Source organism: Gallinula chloropus (assembly GCF_964237585.1).
Source record: "Gallinula chloropus genome assembly, chromosome: 9".
NCBI lineage: Eukaryota > Metazoa > Chordata > Aves > Gruiformes > Rallidae > Gallinula > Gallinula chloropus.
Genome location: NC_140094.1, coordinates 23,216,277 through 23,237,668, shown reverse-complemented (window position 1 = coordinate 23,237,668; position 21,392 = coordinate 23,216,277). Strand labels below are relative to the sequence as shown.

Sequence of the window (21,392 nt, the reverse complement as noted above, 5' to 3'; positions counted from 1 at the left end):
TGCCTGCTTTGTGCTGGCTGTCGTGTTTTTGAGACCCTTCTGTGAGCCGATCCAATCCACCACAAAATTCTTCTATGCTGGGAACAAAAACAAACAAAAAAAAAAAGAGTAGCAGCAGACCACTTGGACCAGTATTGGAGCAAATGGAACCAAGTGGCCCAAAACAGTGCCACAGAGAGGGAAGAAGAATCCACCTTTTAAAGCTGCTGGGCTTCAGCATCATCTTTGAGTCAGTAGAAACTTGTTTTGCTGAGAAAGTAGAATAAAGAGGTATGCGGAGACTGGGGATGACATCGAATGCTTGTTGAAATCGGATGTTAGCTATTTTATTTCAGAAGATGAATGTAAGTAATAGAGGGAGCTGGGCCTGTTTATCTTGGAGAGGAGGAGGCTGAGGGGTGACCTTATTAGTGCTTATAAATATGTGAAGGGTGAGAGTCAGGAAGATGGAGGCAGGCTCTTCTCAGTGATGGCAGTGATAGGACGGGGGGGGCAACAGGTGCAAGTGGGAGCAGAGGAAGTTCCATGTGAATGGAAACTTTTTCACTGTGAGGGTGACGGAGCACTGGAAAACACTACCTAGAGAGGTGGAGGAGTCTCCTTGTCTGGAGACATTCAAACCACACCTGGATGTGTTCCTGTGGGATTTAGTCTAGGTGATCCTGCTCTGGCAGGGAGGGTTGGACTAGACGGTCTTTTGAGGTTCCTTTCAACTCCTAACGTTCTGTGATTCTCTGGTAAACTTGAGAGTCTAGATTTGTTAGCTTTTTAGGGTGCACCTGGAAAATTGTCTCTGCTTTATGTGATAAAGTATCAGTTGTGTATAATGTCTCTAATTAGAAAGAGAAATTACCATTGTAAGGTGTCTAGCTTTTGAGGACACAGTTACTGTGGTTTCTGTGACTTGGTGCTGTTACTCAGGTGCTAAGCAACCGGAAGCATTTTTATTTTATTTTCAGAGATTGAATTATAAAAAAGCTTAAACAGTCATATGATAAATATATTGGTAATATGTATCACATAAGCAAATGTGAGAACATGGAGTACTTACTAGAGTGTAATCATATCAAGGATATTACTACACCAAAACCTTGATGAATCATCATTGAGAAATTGTCACACTTTGCTGATGCCATGAACAAGACACAGGGTGAATTTTGAAAGCATTATTTACCTCTGTAGAAGCTTACTGGAAATTGATGCTCTTTCCCCAAACAGTTTCTTGTGATTGTTTCAGTTTGAATTCAGTGTAATTTGTGTTTCTTTGTGATGTGTGAATCATTTTGACAGACTCCTTCAAATAACTGAATTTAGAACTGAATACTGAGGTCAAATTAATTGCTTGTATTGTCTATTGGCAATTATGATTTCATTGAAATCTTTAGTTCACAACTGTAGAATAGCTATGGCTTTTGCTGTGGCCTCTGCATTGAAAGGCAAGTTTTGTGTCTCCTTGTCCTTTGCTTGTGCTGGGCGTGAATTTTACCCATTAAGGTAAGACCAGTGTGTTTTCTCTCATTCTCCTTACCTCTGTCCAATGGATACATGCAAGTGTCCAGGGATGGTTTTAGCAGGAGGTAAAGTAACCAGGAGACACTTTTCTCCACAGTCACTTACGTATTCCTTTTTTTACTTCCCTTTTCTGCTGTTTACAGAGGGCTTTGATCTGTCTATTTTTCTAGTTCTGCAATTAAAACAGCTGGTTACTCTGAGTAGTTTTTCCATGTGTGCTGTTTCTAGAAGTGTTAATTGCAAGGGTCAAGCGGTTCAGCAGGATGTGAGGGCATCAGAGCAGCACAACAGGCTTGGGCTCTCTTTTTGTTTCCACCAACAGCATTACTGACGCACCACTTGTTCTCAATGATTTGTGTGTGTGACTGTAATGTGTGCTGTGAATGAAATGTTGCTAGTGGAAAGGAAGCAGATGAACTCCAAAGATCTTGAGCAATAAGAAATTTAGCATAATTATGTGTATTAGTACAGTCTGCACAACAATATAAACATTACAGTGAACTTGAAGTTTGAGTCGTGTTTCAATCTTGGAGTCTTAAATACCTTGGCAAGAGTGCAAGCAAGTATCTGAACAACCTCCTAAAAACCTATCTTAATTTGGCATTTTGGATTGTTTCTTATAATGTTGGGAATCAAAAGTATGATATCTTTAGTCAAAAGTGGACATTTGTAAAAATGCATGTGTAAAATACAGCCTGACTGTGTGGATTTGTGTGTTCGTTTTTCCACAACTTACGCGTTATTGTTTGAACACCCGCAGTTCTAGATGCTCCGTCTATGGGAATGGAGGGTATTTAGTTCTTTCTGGTCAATTTTTGGTTTGATCTGTAATGTTTTGTTGGTGGTGGTTTTGTTTGTTTGAAATCATATGACCTTCTGAAGAAAATCAGTAAATCTCAATCCACACATGAATGTTTCATGAGTAGGAAGGGACTAAATATACTAGATCAACTGGAATAATTTACTCACTTCTGTCATTGACATGGAATGTATAGGCAAACTGGTGGAAAACCAGCCCTCTAAAGTGGATTTTGTAGTATAGTGCCTTTGTTTCTCTGAACCAAACAGTAACAGGGCTGCATTCCCCGTACAGAGGTTATCTGATGTACATACCTCTGCAATGGCAAAGCAATCTCAAGACACACTGTTTGGGTTCATCGAGTTAGCTTTTAGGATCCTTGTGTCCTTATTATGGTGAATGTGTGCCAGTGGTCAGACAGTGTCTCCCTCCAGAAAGATTCTTTTCTGTTTCTCTGTTTCTTTTGTTTAATCTGAATTGGAGTAATGAATTTAATTAATTAACTCCGAGTCTGGCTGAGGTTGTTGAGAGAAAGCTACTGTGATCATAACTGAAGTCCTTTATAACAAACTTGGGAATGGTCAAAGCTGGAAGAAAACAAGATACTCTTTCTCCCTAACACTGCTGCAGATTCCAGGGTCAGGGTGTGTATTTGGAATGCTAATGGATGCAGACAGTATTTCACAATGTCACTTTTGGAGTAAAACATGTTCTGATCTTCTCTCCATTCTCACAGGCACATAATAACTGCAGAGCTTCAGAATCAGCTGGACAGTTACCTCCTGCCTTCCTAAAGAGGTAAACACGTTAGAAACAGGGGCCTACCTACCTCATTCCTGTGAGTAGCTATAAACATCCCCTCCACCCCCAAAACTAGCATCTGTCATTTAGGTTTTTGGAATGCTGAGCATAAAGGACTTGCAAAGAAAACAAGAATTTAATTTGTTTTGTGGTTGACAACAATTAAGTGTAGCCAACCAAGGAAACCAACTAAAATTACTAACAAGGTAACAGCATGTCTACTGCCCATGGAACACAGAGTTGATGGATGGTGCAGCATTGCTCATTAAATGAATCTTTATCTGAGCTTCCTAAACCTTGAATGCCAAATAATTCCCTAAACCCATACATATCATTGCCATGTTAAACTGCTGCAGTAGTTGATCTGTCCCTGCAGCAGCTCTGTTTTGGGCTTAGTTCTTTGCTTTTACATTTCTTAACAGTTTATTCTGTAATAACATGATGCAACCCATAGTGTGACTTAGGTGGAAGATCCCCATAGCACTAACCTTGGCAAGGACTGTGTGTTTGCCAAGCAAGTGGCGGTTAGCTCACTATAAGGTGCTGTAAACTGCTATTTACTTGCTGACTTCTCTGTCCTTTTTCTAGGGAGAAAGTGGGTTTACTGGGCGTGGATGCGTGCATCGTTTGCTTCACCAAAATGAGATAGTGCATGCAGGAGAGAAGGGAGATTTTTGCAAGTAGAACCTACCATGGTGAGTTGGAATTTGTCCCTGCTTCTGCTACAGAATTTCACAGTGATGTAAAATACGTTGCTTAAACCAAACTTTTCACACAAATATTTTCCTTTGTCTGGAAGTATGTTAACACATAACACTTCCTTGGCAGCAGCGCTGGATTGGGCAATGCTTCTCTACAGCTTTTTCCTCCCCTGCCACGCTAGATCCACAGAACTGCTTGAGGAAGGGGTTCTTCAATAAATTAAACCAGCAAAGTAAATGGAGCTGAAAATAATTATGTTTTAGCATGTACAAGAAAACTATGAGAAGTTGTGCTCTGTATTCTTGACTAAACACCACAGGGTCTGTCTTGAATACTGTGCTGAAAATTAAGTATGTGAGAACTAGATTTTTGATTTTGAGTTGTTAAATGCCCTCTAAAGTTGTAATAAAGCCCAGGGACTAAAAATTAATAATGCTTTTTAAACTGATTCGTCTTCCTTGGTTCCTCTTTTAAAATACTACAGTAACTGCACACCTTACACTCACAGTGTTACCTAAGCTCACTAATCTTTTGAGGCATGTATGTACTGAACAGATGAACATGGAAGGAGGTAAAAAAAATCTTGAACCTCCCTTTAAGAGGTTCAGAAGGTTACAGTAAGTCAAATTCCTGGGCCCACACTTGCATACTGTGTTCAGCGGAACACTGGAAAGAACTGCTGATTAAGTGAGCCCTGTCAATTCTGCAAAATGTTTAAAAGCAGGGATTTTGAATGAAAATACCAGACTGAGGATATAATGAAAGACTGTATTATAATGCAAGAGAACTGAGTGAAAATTCTGCGTTCTTGCATTTGCTGAATCTGACCTGCAGGGATTCATGGCCAGAATGTCGTTCTGGCACCTCTGGCTGTGCATACCGCTCGGGGAGCCGCGGCCTCAGGGCTGCGCAGGGTCACAGTGTAAATCTGTCTGCTTTTTTTGCTAGAATGAACAATGTGCTATAATATCCTCATACTAATATAGAAGACTTCCGTGCATATTTGTGACTTAGGATGCACTAACTTCTTTTTTTGTCTGCTGCTGTTTTGTATGACATGCATGAAGTGTTCTCTAACACTTTCCCAAAGAGCAGCAGTAATGCTATCGTGAGGTGTTCCTCCTCCCTTAGATGTTGGAGGCCGTGCCTTGGGTTTTTTTCACTGCTATGAATCCTGATAATTTTGGTGATAGTAAAATGAAAGTTAAATGCTTAAGGATGTCAGGATAACAAAATACCTAGTAGAGTTCAATTATCCATTACTGCCAAGTACATTTCCTGTCACTGTTCACTGAGATTGTGAAGGAGTCCAAACAGAATTTTCTGCAGTCCGTATCATGCAGCATGGAAAGTGTATCTGCCTTTGTATCTTCATTTAATGAATTTAACCTGTTTCTAATTTTGAAGCTTAAACATCAAATTTGAAATTCACTGTAAGCAATTTTTGCAACAGAAATGGGGACTAATGAAGCTTACGGTTTTCTGTTGCACATTGTCTTTGTCCCAGCTCCTCATGACAGTAATCTTATCTCTCTTGTGACTTCCCTTCTTTGCTACCTTCATTTGTTCATGTTTTCCTAGACTCCCACTTCTAAGTTATTCCACTTCTCACATGTGTCCTCTCAGTGCTCTGTGAGGATGCACCATGTCAAGGCAGAGGCTTCCTGCATATTGCATGTGGAGACAGGCCTCAGCAATTGTGCATCTACAAATAGGAAAGTTTTGAGTTAATCCGAAGTTAATTTATTGAAAACCAAATACAGTGTCGGCTTTCATTATTGTTGCAAATTCTAGGAATGATTCCTGGAACTGTAAGGGAAGTTCTTACTTTTTATCAGTGTGAAATTCATTAACTATATTGTGACCAACTTCCACAAAACGTAATATTTAATAAGAAGTGCTTCCTGCTCTAGTGTAAGCACTTAGACCGAAGTTAGGAAATACCTGTGGTGCTTTAGAACTGCTTAGAATTAGGCCTGGAGTATGAGAAGGTTTGTAGCTCAGTCCAGTGTCAGCAGTAGGATTTGGAAGATCAGACTTAAAGGTCACTCTCTCTTACTAGGACTCTGGACTTTAAAGTAGATGTACCTAAATTTCTTTTGGGTGCCTTGATTCACACTGTGCCTTGTTGAGAGTTTTTAATAACTGTTTATTTTTTGTTAGTCAGTGTTGAAATTTCAGCCTTACAGATGTGGGGGAATTGACCAGTGTTTCTCATGGATACATCCATAGCATATGTTTTCCAGTTGGCTTTACAGAAGAACTTTTTCATTATTGGATAAAAGAAAGATACAAATCTAGCCACTTGCAGTGATACAAACAATTTAATCTATTGGATTATTTGTATTTTTTGGTAGGATTTTTTTATTATTCAGGATTATATATGCATTTATCAGGAGATGACCATGAAGAATGGATGAATGGGGGAGGCAGAAATCAACAGTGCTTCTAGCAAAATTTAGGGGCAAGGCATTTTGATTAGCAAGTAGTTGGGGGGGGAAATAAAGCAACATTCAAACAGAAGAACCTCTAAGCTAGCTAATCGTCTCTTGCTTCAAAAGAATTATTTATAATATAAGAAATGTGTGTAGCGAATGCGGTGAATAGTCATCATTATCATAGAGTTTAGGGCAGGCTTTTGGGTGGCAAATTGCAGTGTTGTCTTTCAGGTGCCAGTTTTAGCTGCCTTTGCAATTCTGTATTTTTCTACTAAACTTCTCTGTTTAAATTTGAGGTTGTGCTTTGAAGCCTGAAGCCCACAAACTTGTTCTACTACTGGTGGTATAGTCTTCAGTGGAGCAGTTGTCACTTAGCAGAATTCTGACCTTTAATGAATATTGTACTGCCAAAACCTTAAAACAGATTTTGAAAATAAGGTGATTAGAAAAATGACATTAACTTTCAGGTAGGGCAAAGCTTGGAAAATGCCAGGAGCTTAAAAAGAAAAAAACAAAAAAGGAAAACGTGGAAACAAAATTGGTGTCTCAGTTCCAGGCATGAAAAAATAAAATCAGCACAGCTCTTTTTAAATATACTTAGTAAGTTATGTAATGGCAATTTCAAGGGAAACTCTTACAGAACTCAGGGGTTCTGTTTGGATGGCCTGAGAGCAGTGGCACATCACAACATTGCCTTACAGTACAGAGTTCTGAAATGAGAGGAAGTTACGTGACTGAAAATGTGCATATTACAGAAAAAGGAGTACTGTGAGCTAACTTCTTTATCCAAGAACAACAGCCAGTGCAAATGCTTGAAGTGATCTCTAATGTGAAACGTCTCTCAGAGAGACTTAATGAACTGTAATTATCTGAATATTATCTGATACAGTTTTAAGAGAACTAATTTTCTTCGTTACTTAAGGAGATGGAGTAAGAAGAGATAGACTTGGGTCTATTGAACACTGAAGAGTGTTCGTTCTGTCCACACAGACTCCAGGGAATAAGATTATTATAGAGTCTAGAAAACGAGAGATGACAAAAATGTTTCTTTACGAGCAAACCTTCGCCCCAGATGCATTCCAACAAACTGCGTTCTGTGGGGATGAAGTCAAGCAAAGAAGCAAAGTTAGAATTCACAAATCTTTCTTGCCTACTTTCAAGCCTACATTGTATCCAGATCTTGAGTTGTTTTTGTTGGGTTTAGGGGGATTTTTCTTGTCTCTGACTACCAAAGGTCTCTTCTTGAATATAGATTCTTTGTTTCTCCCTGTCAGAAGTGGGACTTGTAGCAAGTTAAGGCTCCTGAGCTATTGCTGAGCTCATCAGTTCTCTCTCTAGCTGATGCACAAATTCTGTTCTGAACTCTAGCATGCTCTGTGGGAACTGGTTGGTTTCTTTTTATATTTAAGCTGTTGAGGGTTAAGAATTAGAATAATAAAACCTTTAGAGTTCTTTCTGAGAATTTTATAAGTATCCAGTTCAATCATGGAGAAAAAGCTGTATCGAAGTGCTGCATACAGAATGTTTCCGTTGGAGCTGCTGTCACTTCAGAAGTCCTTGTGAGTTCTGATGCTGCACTCAGCATCTGCGAGTCCCTGTCTTTCTACTCAGGTGTCAGACTAATTTTAATTGTCCTTGCTAGATCACCAGCACTGAACAGAGATTGCACTGCTCTGTTCTGCTGGGGCAAAGTCAATCCACATTAATGGCTTCTTTAATCTTTTAAAAGTAATAATTTTATTTGGGGCAATGACTACAGTCAATTCCAGTCTCTTGCTAGTGATAGTGGTTGAACAGAGATGAGCAGTGCCTCAAGACAAGTTAGACCCTAATCTTTTGGTATGTGCCTAATTTAAGAAAACAATACTAAACTTGCTTCTCAGACATCATAACATTGCATCGCTGATGTGGTTTATCTTCTCCAACCTTGATTTAAGGTAATACTGGTTAGCATTCTATGCTATTAGCTGTTACGTGCCTAATCTAAGCCGAATCTGTCTGATGTGCCTCATCTGTTTATCTGAAGTATCTGATTGTACAGTGTACTTTTGTTAGATTTTGCATTTGAAGGACTGGAAGAGTAAGAAATTAGACTTTGCCACATCTGAAAAAAAGGAGGAAATGAAGGGTTCTGTTAGTCCACCTCACATCGTCAAGCTGAGAATCTTTTGATGACAAAAGTAACTTGCAAGCATTCAGTCATTTGTTGCAAAACTATATCCTTCTTGGATATTTTTTTACCAACTTCACAGGACTTCTCTGTATGCTTCCTGATGGATGACTTAGGAAAGAAAACCCTGTCTTAGATCACTAAAGCTTAGAGTCAGAGATGTTGTTGCTGTCTTGAAGCTGTAGCCTGTGCTACGTAAGCAATGTGCTATGTTTCTACTGAGCTCTATGTCTACATTGACAAGGGGGTTTTCTGGTGTCTCTTGTGCTCCCCCTCAATACCTGTTCTGGGCTCATCCTCTGCAAAGAATTCTGTGGAACTTCTAGCTTACTTTATAAACCTGCATCAAACACCTGCTATCTCCCCCAGGACTGGTATCATCCAAAGCAGAACAAACTGCTGCTTGCAAGTTGTGAGAAAACCACTGCCTTTGGATGTAAGCAGTGTTCCAGAACTTTCTGGTAATGAGGAGGTGGTTATCAGGAGAAAACAAATCTCATTTTTAATCCTCTGATGCAGTTAATATGCCTTCCTGTCAGAGTGATAAGACAGAGACCTTATTCCATGGTACTTGTATCGTCGCCGATACTGCTGCGGTAGTATTTTTACAGGAGTATGTTGGCTTTTTATAGAACAGGGGCATTTGGTTTTGCAAATAACTTGGACACTTGGACCTGTCACTACAGGCATCTTCCTCTTGAATTCATCATTTGGCAGTTACTGTTAATTTTAGGATAATTTAAGACAATGTGCTATTTAATTGTAGTCTATTTGAATTCCAATATTGAATTTGTCTTGGAATCCTCATTAAGATACAATTAATAAAGACTAAGTGCTGTATTAGGATACTGAGGCTGCTCTGTCTAATGTGGGTGGAAGTAGAAGTGTGTTTTAATTACAGGCAATGCTCCATCATTTTGAGATTTAATGGCTAGTTGGATTGGTTATGTTAATAACTATTATGAGACAATTTTGTTACATCGTAACAATATTGTCATTGTGTGAGGTACATGTTGTTGGTGGGTGCAAACATTTAGCTTTGCTTTTTCAAATACAGAAAATATAAATGTTCTAGTTTGTTCTTTCTACCCCTGGTATATGCCTTTACAGGTTTTATTTCCTACTTTATCAGAGTGAACTAGACTAATATACTTAGTTGTCATGAAATGAAAATACTTTTGCTAATTGCCAGGTCAAAATAAATGTGTCATCTCTCCTAGATGCTGCATGGGCTCTGTAATAGATTTTTAGCAGTGCAGAACCAAGCTATAGCCCCACCTAAGTTTTTTCAGATTTATGTGCTTTTATAAGTAAATTAATGCAGCTTTGAATTATCCCTCTCATTGAAAGCAAAGGAGTTTTAGTAAAATTAGATAAAAACTCTCCATACCTATCTCTCAGATTAATTGGTATGTGACTGAAAGGGATCTAATACATGCTGTGGTTAAGTTCCAGACGCTTATTTCCTGGTCACGTTTTGCTTAATCTGGAACTGAGTCAACATCCTTTGCAAAATCAGCACTGCATGTAATTATGTTCCATGTATTGTTTCACTGGAGGATTTATTTGTGTTCTTATTTATTGTTGCTGTATCTTGGAAATGAATAGTGCACTGGTGGTGTAATAAACTAACACATGTCTTATGTGTCTTCTTAAACAGGCAGGGATTAAAAGGATGTGTTATGAAAAAGTTGGTTGAGAAGCTGTATAAGTCATTGGATAAATTCTTATGGTGAGGTATTTTATTTTGTGAGGGAGAGTGATTTATTCAGAAATTAAAGATTGGCACTTTTTCCAGTGATTGCTAATGGATTTTAAAACATGCAGAGAAATAATTTCAGCAGTTACTTTTTTTTCATTGATTCTGAAAGCATCTGCTGAATTGCTTGATGCTGTGATGGAATGATATGATTTGTTAAATACACTTCTGATTCTTCTGGCAGTTAAAGCATCACCAAAGGGAGATGAAGCCAATTGTCTCTCCTCTCTAACTCTTACTTGGTGAAGTCATGCTAGTCACTACCCCTGGTTATCAGGAACAGCTGTTGTTGTAGGAAATGACAAGACCTTAAAAATACGAAGGGATGCTTGTATGTTTTTGTGAGTGCCATCTGACTTACCTGCAATACTTCTCGTGCAACAGGGATACTTTGTAAGTTGCTGAGGTTGGAACCACTAATGAGAGCGGTAAAAATAACAAATTCAATGACTGTGCAGTTACTTGATCTGTTGTATCAAATCTTTTGCGCTATAGGAAGGACAAGCACTTGGGGGATTCACAGTGTGGCTCTAAAAACAATAGAAAATACATCTTATTCATTAAAAAGAAAGAATAGAAAGTGTTATCCCCTTATTGAAGTAAGTGACTTTTATCTGAAAGCTGGAGCTAAGCAGAACTGTATGTAAAATAGCTTTCTTCTTCCTAAAAGTTTAGCTTCTGAAAGCCCAGCAATTATCAAAAGGGGTTATAAGTGATTGAATTGGTTTGGTAAATAGTGTTATAGTGAAGGCTGAGAAGCGCTGTGCCTGTTAATTTGCAGGCCGTGTTTGAGGACCACTGAAACATCTCCCAGTTTCTCTTGCAGTTACTGATAAATAGTTATCTTCATCAAAGAAAGAAAAGTGATAAAATCACTTATACTATGAGAGCAACTGTGTTATAGAAAGACCCAAATTTCATCTTCATACCTCCACATACAGTAAGCAAGGTAATTGAAAAAGATTTTGGCAATTTTTTTCAGACTGTTTGAAATATAGATGCAAGGGAAGAAAACCGGCTCAGGTTGCTCCCTGCTCTTTCTTACCTCATTAGCATTCTGCAGAGCAATACATACTCTGCATTTTTCCTGCCTTCAGCCAAGGCAAGGTGAGTCTTGCAATCCTTTCATTGCAAACATTACTTCATTGCTACTTTTCCATGTCAGGAAGGCAAAGTGATATAATTCTAGCAGTTCAAAGACTTACCTCAGTCAGGTTTCTCAAGTAAGAAGCTTAATACACTTCAGCTATGCAAGTCCTTAACTTACTGTTTCAATATGGGGGAAAAAAGGACCTTGCCTAAAGTCTTTGCTTCCACAGATGCATGTTATCTTCACCTTGGTAGTACTTAATGGATAGATCATTGAAAGAACAGAGAACAATGTGAGGCAATCTGTCACTTAGTAGATTCTTGTAGTGGTTTGGAGCAGGACTTGAAAGGTCAATTTTCAGTGGTGACACTGTCTGAGATGACACTCTATAAAGTGTCTGACTTTCAAGAGGTAAAGTATTGTGGAGAAGTTCACTCATCATCTGTAAGTGGCAATGGCAATTATAGTTTATGTTCTCTGAATGTCTTCTGGTTGAGGGCACGTTTCTCTGAGCTTTTAATTCTATTATTTGAGTTACAGATAATATAAAGCCAGATTTTCAACCTCCTACTGGTGGTGGTTTACATAATTTTGTGCCTTTTGGCAACAGCCTTCCTTTAGGAGACTGACAGTCTAATTCATTCAAGCAGATGTGAATATATGAAGCAGGTAGTCAATCATGTAAGCTGTGTAAAAAAGAAAAAAAAAAAAGAAACACAAAAAACCCCAAAAAACCCAAACCAAAACAAAAGCAAAAACCACCACTCCCATTCCCCAAAACAAAACAAACCAACAAAACCCACGCAGGTCAGATTCAAGAAGTTTGAAGTTACCTGTTGAAGTCCTTTACAGCTAAATCGGTTTCTGAAAGTGGTGGGCTTTCTTCCTTTTAGTTAAAGCCTCTACTCTTTAAAGATCTTCATTATAGAAAACATTGATGCTCTACATATGAGAGAGGTCGCTGCTGTGTAGTATCTGAGTTTGCATATATTATGTTGCACCTAACCAGATCCATTTCTATATTAATTAAAACACAACTACTGGTGACACAAACTTAGCTCAGGTCCAAGTTTAGATACTTGACTGGTTGATGGTAGTGACCACCTTCTTTTCCTGACTGCACCACTTTTACTTGGATGCTAGGGCTTGAAAATGCGATTATCAACTAGATAAAGTTCCACGTGTACCTTTTTGCTTCTTAAAGTATTATGAACCCCCCACAGGTGGTGGTTTGCTTTTCAGTGACTATTGAATGCCGCTCGGTGAAAGCAGCTCGTTCTGTCTGCCACGAGATGGGGAATACTGCTGTTAATGGGCTGGTCCAGCACACCGAAAAGCCAGCAGCTTTCCCAAAACATTTGTGTGTGAGAGAGAAGCTGACTCAGATAAGGGAGTGTTGCCTGTATTCACTGTCTGTCAAATGGAGTCATTTAGTCGAAAGTGACTGACATAAACAATAAAACCATAATTTTTCAAATAGGTTTCTGGAAGACTGAGCAGGGAAGCGAGAGTAACCCTGTTTTTCCGCTGCTTGCACTGCAGTGGTCACTCCTTCAGTGTGTGGCTCATTGTGTGGCTTTTTGCAGGTGACAGAAGAAAATGGTTTCAAAATTCCCCTCCTCCACTCCCCTTCCTTCCATGTGGTCAACAGTCTTCTCTGTTTATTGAACATCTGCCTTTACAATCGCTACTAATCTGCTGTTGTGGGACCAACTTCCTGCATCAAGTAATAGATTTTTCTCTCTGTGCAGCCCTCCCCCTCAGCCATTTGTTTTTAATATCACGCCCAGCTGAAATTGCAGATCATCCCTGAAATCATCCCCGTTCCACCTCCATTCTTTTTGAACAAACAGCAACAGGATTCCTTCTCCCTTCCTTGCTCTTCTGGCTAATAAGCAAAACTGCTACTCGGGATGGGCAACTTTCTGCCACACTGCTTTGAAAAATTTTGAAGAAATTTGAGTGTGTATTGTCCAAAGCGGTGGCACATTGTTTCTGAAAATACTCAGCCATGACTCTCAGTCAGTTCTGCTATGCATTTAGCCTCAGATCGGCAGCAAAATAGAAGAGTTTGATCAATGTGTCTTTAAAATAAAGACAAAAAGCACCAAAATGTGTGAAAGGAAATGTCAGTTTGGAAAGCTTCAAGGGATTTAATTTTATGAATCTGCCTACTTTCTAGAACTTTTTTATTATAAAAAGCAGAGAAAAAGGCTCAAGAAAAATACAAATTCTTTTGCATTTTACTGTCTTTTTCTTGTAGTCTGTAGTGAGCAGTTTGTTTTTGAAGAGATTGTCCTACATTTAGTTTACAGGTGCTGTTTTCATATGTGCTTTTGGAACATTAGTTTAAAAAAAAAACAGGCACTGTTATTACTTTTAGCTGTTGCCTGCAGACGTTAATATTCAGTGTGGTGAAGGGTTTTATTCCCCTGCTCCCAGACTTTCCAGTTAATAGCAATTTCCATTTATGTTTTTTTTCTGGCTTTCTAAATTTCCTGTTTTGCACACTGATATTTAACTCCAACTGTGTCCTGCTTTTCATAGAATGTAATAATAGATGATGACGACAGTGGCAATTAGAACTAATAGTCTACTTCTTCGAGATGCTGAATATCCATTAATCCTGTTGAAGTTAGTCAGAACTGTTCAAAAGCTCTCAAAAATCAGGCTGCACTATTTTAACATCAAACTTTGAATGTCTGTTAGTTTCTAATGCTTTTTTGTGAACAATTCTTCTGCATGTTTTCTTATAACATTTTCCTTTATTCATCACCTTCCAGTTCTCATTGAGCCTGAGTATTTCCTGTCAGTTATTAACATTGTCTCATTTACAGAGAAAATTATAAATGCAAAGAGATTATAATTTTAATAACTGCAAGTCTGAAAAGGCTTGCAGAACTAAAAAGAAGCAAATTCTAAAAAAACTTAACAGGCTTGTAATAATATGGTACTACTTTTGCCTTTATTTAAAAAAAAAACAAACCAAAACCAAACACCCTGCATATTTTGTGTTGTCATTTGGCCAAAAAAAGATCTTTAATAGGCTAGGACAAAGACACAAATCACCAAACTTGCTGTTTTGTTACTTCACTGAAGAAAATTGTTTCCAGTTCTTCCTATTGTCCCCCCAGGCTACCTCAAATTGGAGTGTGAGAGGTCTCGGAGTTTTGAAAAACATATTTAGCATGTGTCTTGTCTTCTCTAATAATTTCTATACTGATATTTCACAGCAGCATATGAATTAATATATGCCCCTCAAATGAACTCGACTAATGCTTTTTAGCACCTGCAGGGTACTAAACTCTGCTCAGATAAATTTCAGTCAGTTTTAGAATTGATCACATTCAAAGGATGTGGAAGTAAGCCCAGATGTACTGTGTTACGTGGCCTGGCAATTGGGAACTGCAGTTCCTCCCTCTGTCAAGGCTGGTTCCTCAACAGCACTTCTAAAAGTGCACATAGCCAGAATTAGACTGTCTGAAGGTTTGTCTCTGCTAGAAGTTTGCTGTCTAAGGTAGCATGGCAAATCCACTTTCTGTAGGTACTGATTTGTAAGTCAGCCCTCATTTGGGTTTTGCCCATTGCAGCAGTCCTCCCAATGGGTAAATTTATAGCATGAATCACACTTGTTATAGCCATTATAACTGATTATAGTCATATTTAATTTTTCTCAGTATAAAATGTGATACACGATATTCACTGTATGACTTTGCTACAGCTTTGTGCCCTAAGCTGAGAGAGAATTTAAGATTTCAAGTTCTGCTCAGCTACATGACAAGCCATGGCTGTTCAGTCACCAGCATAGCTGTTGAGTTGTTTAATGGCCATTAAACATACATCTGTGATACTTTGTTCCATGCTACTCACATGGGAGGAGGAGAGCTTTCTCTCTAGGTTTGTCAGATGCATGGTTTTCAGTTTTCCTATTGGGTTCTTCACACTGTCAACTATTTACCTGGTTTAAGTTCTTAAATTACACATCTTCACTATGTTGTGAAATGAATCATTACAGATTCCATGTGTCATATCTTTACTTTCCTCTTTGTATCTCTAGCTGTTTTAAAAATCCTGGCGATCACGTTGATGCCTAGTTTTTGGTAGGAAATAGAATTAAGCCTTCCATTCTTAGTTTAGTTTTCCAAACTAAATGCAATGGCTGAGGAACTTCAGGTTTCACAGACATGAGAATGGAAAGCCATGGGAAGTTCTGTTTTGCTGCATAGTGTCCCTGTGTGAGCTCTTTCCTGCTTTAGCAAGCTTATTTAGCTGCTGTATAAACTGAGCTGATGGGTTGGCTGTTGAATTCCAGCGTATGAATGCCTGGCAAGCTAGTAGGTTGCTATTCTTTCTACATTATGTGTATCTAAGGACTTGCTTTTTGTACGTAATATGAATCTTGGAAGACCAATTCTGCAGTTATTTTTAGGGCACTTGTAAGAGAGGAAACTTTCCCATCAGTCTGCCACTGAAGCTGCAGGAGCGGTTTTAAGAGGACTGTGGCATCGTTATGTGTTTTTCCTTGATGTGAGGAACAATGCAAAATGAAGAGTGTCAGACAGTGAAGCCTCGTGTTTAAAATAGCAGCTGAATTGTCTACCTCAAGGCATGAGTGTGCCGGAGACTCCGTTTTAAAAGATTGCACTGAACTCTTAATGTGTTGACTGTGTGCTTGACATACAATTAAGCATTTGAGTCTTCCTCTAATCTCTGTGTACAAGAAGATAAAGGATGCTTGGAGAATTGTATCAGTAAGGCTGTTTACACAAAGCTCATAATGCCACCAGTTTTAATGTACTTTAAGCTTCTGCCTTCATATCCCTGTCAGCTCAATCCACTGTGCACAATTTCTGAGTCAGACTAGCATAAGCCAAAGAGAAGAGAAACGTGTTCCATTTTTCACATGGAAGAACCACTAGTTTGAGTAAGTAAGAATCTGTGTAGCCAGAGGAGAAATCTTTTACTTTATCAGAAAGTTGTGCCAGAGAATTGAGACTTAGAAAATAAAGTGATAGATGTTTCTTGTGGCATCATTGCAAAGATTTCACATGACAAAGGCTAGAGGAGGTATTTCAGTCCTGTGTCAGAAGTAGAAGTGGAAAATAGGATCCCTTTTGAGTTTAGGACAAGGATTGCATGGGAGTCTGAGAAGAGAATTTTGGTACTTCTAAAAAGTGGAGGAAGCTTCTTAGGCCCATTGTCAGTGATTACTTTGAAACGTCAGACAAATTAGGGAAAACCTTAGAAAGCTACTCTGAGTAATCGTTGTTAATGAAGAACTTCTCTGTCATCTGAACAAACCCTTCTCTGCTCCTGGATAAAGTCAGACACAACATCTTAATCAGTGACATGAACAGGGGGATTGAGTGCCTCCTCAAAACTTGCTGACAAGACCAAGCTGAGTGGTGTAGTTGACATGTCTGAGGAGTGGGCTGCTATCTAGAGGAACCTGGACAATCAAGTTTGAGATGTGGGCCCGTGTCTTCATGAGGTTCAGCAAGGGCCAAGTGCAAATTCCTGCACGTGAGTCAGGGCAGTCCCAAACACATGTGAAGGCTGGGCAGAGGATGGATGCAACGCAGCCCTGAGGAGGACTTGGGGGTGTTGGTGGATGAGAAGCTCGGCGTGACCCATCAATGTGCACTTGCAGCCAACCGCCTCCTGAGCCACATCAAAAGAAGCATGACCAGCGGGATCAAGGGAGGTGATTCTCCTCCTGTTCTCTTGTGAGACTCCACCTGCAGTACTGCCTCCAGCTTTGGGGTCCCAAGTAAAAGACAGATGTGGACATATGGGAGTGAGTGCAGAGGAAGGCTATGGTGATGATCAGAGGGGATGGAATGCTTCTCCTGTAAGGCCAGGCTGAGAGTGTTATTCCACCTGGAGAAGAGAAGTCTTCAGGGGTACCTTATTGAAGGCTTCCAGTACCTAAAGGGGCCTACAGGAAAGCTGGAGGGTGACTGTTTACAAGGACAGGTAGTGAGAGGACAAGGGGGGATCGTTTTAATTGAAAAGAGGGTAGATTTATGTTAGATATTGTGGAGAAATTCTTTAATGTGTTACGAGGCCCTGGCACAGGCTGCACAGAGAAGCTGTGGCTGCCCCCTCCCTGGCAGTGTTCAAGGCCAGGCTGGATGAGGCTTCGGGCAACCTGAGCCTAGTGGAGGGTGTCCCTGACTACAGCAGAGGGGTTGGAAATAGATGATCTTTGAGTCCACTTCATCCCAAACCATTCTATGATCTGGCCTCAGTTGATTTTGCTAAGACCTTCAAAGGTGGTGTTTGAGACAAAGCTCTTTGCTTTGAAATATATATTTAGCATCTGTAATCTGCGTTTCCTCATTTTCTTTGCTAACTTCACAGAGAAGTTATTGCAGGGGCCATGTAAGTGTGTGGGAGAGAAATGCCAGAGGGCTGAGCTACATGCGTTTCCTTGTGCCCTGATAATCATAGTATCCATGGTAATCTTTTTAGATCACTTATTTATGAAAACGAACTAAATGAAATAACTTTTAGCATAGTTTAAATGGTAAATTGTAATTTGTTAAAAAAAAGTATGCACTGCAAGCACATACGTTGTCTTTCAACTGAAGTAGGTCTAGTGTTGGATAGAATTTTATTTTTCTGTGCAGCTGATGCTTGGGACAAAACTGAAAAATGTTTTAAATGTCATTTGTGAGTGTGTAGCTGAAAAAAAAGGAATATATGTTGACTGCTTGATTATTCCCCAGGCAGAGAGAGATATCGCGTCTCCTTAGCAGAAACGTTATCACTTGATTTCAGAATCAAGTGCATAACAGAGTACTTGGCTCCCCATAGCTAATAGATGTATTATTTCAGTAGATACTTCACTGTGCTAACATGGTATTCGCGGAAATACTGAAGCATATTCACACTTGCTAGTTATTTGTATCGTTTCCAGTTGAAGTACCTTTGAAAGTGGTAGAGCTATTAAAAGTTACTTCTGTAAGCTAATGAGGGTTTTAGCAGTTGTGTTTTCCACGTTCTGTGAGGGTGGTAAAGATAAGGGTCGTAGGCAAGTGCGGTTTGACTGCTGCTTGTATTTCCTTTGCAGTGTATGAAACTTCTGTTTTTTATGTTATTCTGAACTTTAACATCATCTACTTCTGTGTGAGGATGTCTGTGATGTGGTACATTCATAAGTTAAGTTCCAGCAAAAAGTCAAAGATAATTTTTGGTCATATTTATGATTCTTGCATGCAAATACGAAGTTTTCAAAGCATCATTGGAAGGAGTATTTTCTATGATGAAAGGGTTTGGGCAGATACCTGATAAATCCTGATTTTGATAAGGATGGGCTCGGTTACAGGCGTACAAGTGTTGTGTACGGATTAAACAGAACTAGTAAAGCTGATTTAGTGCCTTTTAAAATAATAAGGTGAAGCTTATAGTAATTGGATTACGTATTTTAAGCAGCAGAGTTTATACTTAGGAGTAGACTATATGTGAAGTGCTGTTACATTTAAGAATAAATAAAGCTGATAATGTAGCGTTCATTCTTTCCTTCCTCATGAGCTTGTGCCTTTTTTTCCAAGAAAAAATAATTGAGCCTTCTCCTGGACAACTCTTCACTAGTCCATTGCCTTACATTTTGATAACATAGGAGAAGAGAAACTTGCGTTCTGAAGGGTGAATTACCGTTTTCACATAGGATGGCCATAAGGATATGTTTGTACACTCCTACTTCTTGGGTTTTATTGTCTGGGTTGTGCTGAAGTAATCTTCTTAATGCAAAGTACTGCATTGAGAGTGGTATCCATTAGGCTCGTAAGGTTAAAGCTACAGTTGATTTTTACCAGTGATTAAAATAGCTTAGAATAAGTAAAATGATTAATATAGTACTACTTTTTTTTTTTTCCCCAGATTTCTCAGGGGACAATATATTGCTTATTCATACCTTCTACTGTGGCAAAAATGGATTCTTTTCCTCACCAAAAACCGGCAGCATAACGCCCATCTGGCACAAGCCTCAAGGAACTCTTGTTTAAAGTCTGCTGTAAGTAAGTCTGTTTAATATCTTCACTGACGACCTTGATGAGGGAATAGCATCCACCCTCAGCAAGTACATCGATGATACAAAGCTGGGAGGAGTGGCTGACACTGTGCTACCATCCAGAGAGACCTGGACAGGCTGGAGAGCTGGGCCGGGAGAAACTAGATGAGGTTCAATAAAAGCAAGTGTAGAGTCTTGCATCTGGGAAGGAACAACCGTTCATTTCAGTACAGGCTGGGGGATGACCTGCTGGAGAAGAGCTCTGTGGAGAAGGACCTGGGGGTTCTGGTGGGTGACAGGGTGGCCATGAGCCAGCAGTGTGCCCTGGGGGCTGAGAGAGACAATGGGATCCTGGGGGCATCAGGAGGAGTGTGGGCAGCAGGTCACAGGAGGGGATCCTCCCCCTCTACTCTGCCCTGGTCAGGCCCCACCTGGAGTGTTGTGTCCAGTTCTGGGCTCCCTGGGATAATAAGGACAGGGATCTCCTGGAGAGAGTCCAGAGAAGGGCTATGAAGATGATGAAGGGCCTGGAGCATCTCCCCTCTGAGGAGAGGCTGAATAAGCTGGGGCTGTTCAGTCTTGAGAAGAGAAGACTAATGGGGGATCTAATTAATGTCTGTAAGTATTTTAAGCATGGAATGCAGGGGGAATTGGCCAGCCCCTTTTCAGTGTCTGTGAGGACAGGACAAGGGGCAATGGCTGGAAGTTGGAGCACAGGGAGTTCCGCACCAACATGGGGAAGAACTTTTTCACGGTGAGGGAGCCCTGGGACAGGCTGCCCAGGGGGTGTGGAGTCTCCTTCTCTGGAGAGATTCCAGCCCCATCTGGACACTGACCTGTGTACCCTCTTCCTAGGGACCCTGCTTTGGCAGGGGGTTGGACCCCATGATCTCTCGAGGTCCCTTCCAACCTCTACAGTTCTGTGATGCTGTGATTCTGTGAAGTAAAATTAAAAACTTGCTTAAAGGTAGCTTTAATCAGCTGTGTATCTCTTCACAGCTCAAGAATAAGCAGCCTTAACAGAGAACTAATCTTAGCAGTCTGGTTTCTCAGCAGCAGCTGTTCTTAAATGAAAGTATAGGAGGAAGTGACTCTCTGTAAAGCTGAGGCTGAGCTGCTTCCTGACCCCTGCACACCAGTGTGTTGTACCTGTGTGTTCTGCTGCTCTCCCTGCCCCTCAAACTGACTGTGCTACAGTGCAAATCAGAAGCTACGGGGTTGTGCATGAGTAACATCATCAAAAAGATTATCTGCATTGTAAATGAAGACTTAGGCTCCTGTTGCTATGACAATTAATTTCAGAATTTGCAATGTAGAAATGGAGGGCTAAATAACTCCCAACTATAAGAAACACTAAGTGGTTAAGCTGGTCTTCATTGTGCTGGTCGCTGAGCTGCATGCACTGCATGGTGCCTTTAGGCCTATTTAATTTTTAATGTAAAGCAAACTTGAAAAAAATTGAGGAAACTTCATGTTTTGTGTATCCAGTAATGGTTATTCAGACGTGTTGCTTCAAAGGAAATGTTATACATACAGAGTAAATGATACATGGACTTGTGAGAGAAATCTGTATTGAGGTTAGAGTTTTGACCATCATGACTTCATCATTTGAAAGGAGGATGAGCTTTGGAGAGGCAAGTTAAATATTTGGAAAAAATGTCTTGCAATGTCAGGAAAAAATCAGAAATGAGGAAAATGGTGAGAAGGAAGAAATTCCGAATGAGGAATGTAGCTTATTCGTGTTGCATCTCTAGAGATATATTCTAGTGGAAGAGATGCATGTTGCTTAATTCAACTGTGCATTTGATAAGGGGCCTCAGAATAACTTTTGAAACTTTAATTATTATATTTCCAGTACAATACAATATAACAGTACCTATTTCTTTATCACTGTCAGAGGTAGAAGTATAACTGATACTTGGTTTAAAATGGAGGTCTTCAGTCCAGGGAAATTACGTTTATCTCTTGCACTGCTGCTTTCTGCCAGAATACAATTAACATGCTCTCAGGGCCCTTACGAATGAAATAAGAGAAACTGTCATTGCCTCTTTATCTGTTGTCCTATGTGAAAGCAAACACTTCAAAGCAATGGTGGTGTTTTCTCCTG

The 21,392-nt window shown here is 39.8% G+C and overlaps 1 protein-coding gene across 1 annotated transcript in view; it reads left to right on the top strand.

Moving 5' to 3' along the window:
- The first annotated feature begins 3,749 nt into the window (after nt 1–3,749).
- Nucleotides 3,750–21,392, top strand: part of OTUD7A (OTU deubiquitinase 7A) — a 71,660-nt gene continuing 54,017 nt past the window's right edge. The window contains exons 1-2 of the mRNA XM_084268196.1: nt 3,750–3,807; nt 19,156–19,288. The gene's annotated coding sequence lies outside the window, so the exon portion shown is untranslated. The remainder of the gene's footprint in view (nt 3,808–19,155; nt 19,289–21,392) is intronic.